The following is a 4366-nucleotide window of genomic DNA, read 5'->3' as shown; positions in this document are numbered from 1 at the left end:
GCTGAACAATAAACATAACTAAACAAACATATAACTGAGCAATGATATGAGATAAGCATGATACTAAACTGAGAATACTGAACATGAAATGACTGAGTGCAATGACCAAGTTTATAACATGTTGAGACTGAAATCTAACTGTAATTGATAATACGTTCAATGTAGTAGAATCTGACTGTAAGGGAGCTACTAATAACCAACATAAAACCACATGAGCTAAATATGGAGTCCAATGTATACGCCCCATCGAAAGGACCGAATATACCTTGTCAGAGATATAGAGGCATGACTAGCATGATCACTAAATTGATGCCCACATAGGGGACTTACAACCTACGGGACACGTAGTTCTAGGACTTAAGGGGGACTAGCCATAGTCCACTCGGTATTAAGCTACTCTCAATTGATTATGTAATTAACAATTTATGACTGAATTTCTATAACACTGGATAGCTCAAAATACTGACATGCTAACTGAAAATGCAACATTAATGTGCTAATAATGAAACATTCAAATCTGAGGCATGTATACCTGAGATAACTGACCTAACATGTGTAATTCATGAACTAAAAGAACTACATAGCTAGGGTTATGAATTTATGAAAGAGTCTACTTAAAACAATACTAAAATCATGATAATCTGATTAGGAACATTAAAGTAACTAATTTATAATAACCTGTTGGAATTCTAGAGACCCTAGGTCTAGGTAATATGAAGGGAATCAAGAATCTGACTGAATTCTAGAGATCTAATGGGTGAAATTAACCCACTAGTAAAATTCCACATACCTTGTGATGAATTCCACGGAGAAATCTTTCAATTTTGGGGTTGAAACTGATGAAAATTTGTTGTGTTCTTGGACTAGGGCTTGTCGACTCTTCCTCCTTCTTTTCTTTCAACTTGATGAATTTTTGAAGAATGAGTTGACTACGGTAAGTTCTAATTAAGTTATTAGGCTAAAACTGACCAAAACCACGTATTTTAGGGGTTAAACGACGTAGTTTAGGGGTCCAACGCATAGGCAAAAGACCAAATAACCACCTGACTTAAAAGTTGTCGGGGGTCACCGACGGACCGTGGGTGAATCGACGGTCCGTTCTGGTCAACCGTCGATGGGGTTCTGGGAGTTGAAATTTGCGATTCGACCTACGGCCCTAGACCACGAACCATGGTCTGACCTACGGTATGTAGGTCCTAATGTAGGTCTGGACTTAGAAAAATTTTCTGGGTCTTTCTAGGGAGGGTTGCAGGTGGTGAACCACGGACCACCAGGATGTTCCGTGGGTCACCCTATGGTCCGTGGGTGGTGCCCGACGGCGGCACCTTCGTATTTTGATAGTTCTAGCATACGAGGTGGTACAATCATAATCAAATACACTGTTGAAAGTAATGATATTCTTATGAAAATACGCAACGACATGAGTGTATATGTTCAAGTAAAGAAGGTGACCACTGGATTTGGAGTATATCTCTTGTATGTAAGTACTTTCTATGATGATATAGTTACTCCGAATCTGGAGAAATTTCTATCGAATGAGATGTGATGCAGCTTGAATACAATCATGGATTAATTGATACAAGTAATACATTATTTTTGCTTGCATCATTCGGCGATAATTCGATTGATGTATTTGATGGTGACAACAATTTGATCATTACTAACATAGATCAAAAGGAAGTAATGGTGGATTAGATATACATGGACAAGTCGACATTGAAGAATGTGATGGAAGAGTATTCAATTAACAATAGGTTTCAATTCTTGATGGAGAGCTCAAACTCTATTAGGTAAATTATTGTTAGTAGGCGTTTGGCCATGCGATACCATATCACGATATGGTATCGTGAGATGGAATCAGTGTTTGGACATGCAATTTTACGCTGATTCCATCTCATGATTTCATATCATGAGAGGTGATACCATATTCTCCAAAAACCATGATATGGAATTATATGGTGATTCTATATCATGATTTGAGATATTTTAATATAATAATTGATCCATAAGTTTATATTTTGTTAAAATAGCCCCACATTTATATCTACTAACCATTTGTTTCATATGTAAATAAAATTTATAATCACATCATTACTTTTTAAAATTTATTATTCTCACCGACATAAAATTTATTATTCTCACCAACATATAGTCACTTTAACTCACACCTCACGATTGTGAAACTTTTCAACATTCACTCGAAACAATTAACCGCATGTTAAAATAGTTGCCAAGGCAATTAGCAAGATGGCACAAAGATTTATACAACCAAAAAATATGACTGGTGTACATTCCAAAATTCGACATAATACTCGATTTTGGCCTTAGTTTAAAGTAAAATTTCAATCACATTAATAAATTTATTTTATGGCCTTAATAAGTGAACATTTATATTTTATATGTAAGTTATTAGTATTTAGTTACATATTTCTTGTCAACTTTGTTTAAAGAGATAATACTTATTTTATGACTTTGCATTGTCTTGGAAGCACTATTTTTATTACTCTTACAAACATTATTTTTATGAAGTGCATTCTATAATGCTTCCAATTTATTTTATGTTCACTAAGCTAATATTGAGTATTTTTTATTTGGTAGAATTGTGTTGGTGCGATTGATGGAACATATATAGAAGGGTAGGTTCCTAAAGCGGTGCAACAAGCATATCGTAATCGCAAAGGAAGAACATCACAAAATGTATTATGTGCTTGTGATTTTGATATGCGATTGACCTTTGTTGCTGCTAGTTGGGAAGGTACTGCACATGATAGTAAAGTACTTGAGAATGCACTTGTTGAACCAACGTCACAATTTCCATTTCCGCCACATGGTAACTTTAAATTACATCCTTAGAATAAATATTATTTATTTACACAAAGTTGTCTCATTTACGTCACATATGCTTTTAGTAATTCTTAATAAAATATTTTTTGGTAGATAAATATTATGTTGTTGATGTTGGTTTCCAAAACACAAAAGGATTTTTAGCTCCATACAAGGACTACACTATCATTTGCAAGATTACTGAGGAAGTGAAAGAGAGCCTCAAAATGCCAAAGAACTATTTAATTATAGGCATTCATCTTTGCGCAATGTGATTGAACGGACTTTTGGAACTTGGAAAAATAGATTTAGAATACTGAAACAAGGCATGAACCATTATGATATTGATACACAAGTGAAAATTGTTATAACTTGTGCAGTGTTACATAATTATTTGCGAGAATACCAAAGTAGTGATGAAATATTTATGGTCTATGAACATGAAGATATAGTTGTAGAGGATATTGACCAACAAATGGCTCAAAGTAACAATGTTGGTTTGTCTTCCCGGTCACATGATCGAGAAATGCAAGTTCAACGTGAGGAAATTGTCTGTACTATGTGGGAGGATTATATTAAAGACTAGTACACTACAATTTATGTTCAATTTTTTTTTTATTAAATTAAAGTTAGATGAAACAATTACTTAAGTGGAGAACAAATAACTTTATAATAATTTATTATGCGATTTTATAATTTTTTGTTTATTTGATAAGATTGAATAAACAATTAGGGCTATTTTAATAGTTTTACAACTTATGGAATTTTTATGTTTATGAGAAAATATACAACATAAAAATTTCATATCGCATGTCCAAACAAACCTTCAATTTCATCTCATGATTCGATATCATGATACCATATCGCATGGCCAAACGGGCCCTTATAATTGTTTGAATTAAAATGTCTTGATTATTGAATGTAGTTATACACTTGTATGTCATTTTAAAGAATATTTTCAAATTGTATTTGCAGTTATACACTTGTATGCTATTCTAAAGAATGCAAATGATTATTGAAGGCATTAAGTATAAACAAGTAAAAAATGTTCAGAATTAGAGTTTTCAACTATGAGCATACATATCTTTTAGAAGATAGGTTATATTCACAAATTTAGGCAATTAGTGGATTTATTGGAGGCATTATCGCACCTAAATTGAGGAATCATAAGAGGAAGTACACTCCTAATGATATCATAGACGACATGAAATTGGACTTGAGTGTTGATGTTAACTACATGTTGTTATGACGAACAAAAGAAAATGCATTGGTTCATAATGGGGCAACCAGTTGTGTCACGACCCGAGCCTACACCCTGGACGTGGATGACACTCGAAGACCATTGCTGGTCCCCAAGCGAACCCTCATCCTGGCTGACTACAAGCGGAAAACTGATTCAAGCATACAAAGCTTAAAAACTGAAATAAAAGTTCATAAAACTTAAATACAAACTTTAAGTCCAAAGAAAACTCTGTATAATAAAATATATACAACTCGCCATAAAAAGGCAACTTTAGTCTTTAAAACATTTAATAAAATAAAT

Source organism: Solanum stenotomum, chromosome 3, assembly GCF_019186545.1.
Source record: "Solanum stenotomum isolate F172 chromosome 3, ASM1918654v1, whole genome shotgun sequence".
NCBI classification, from domain to species: domain Eukaryota; kingdom Viridiplantae; phylum Streptophyta; class Magnoliopsida; order Solanales; family Solanaceae; genus Solanum; species Solanum stenotomum.
This window is presented reverse-complemented; position numbering follows the sequence as displayed.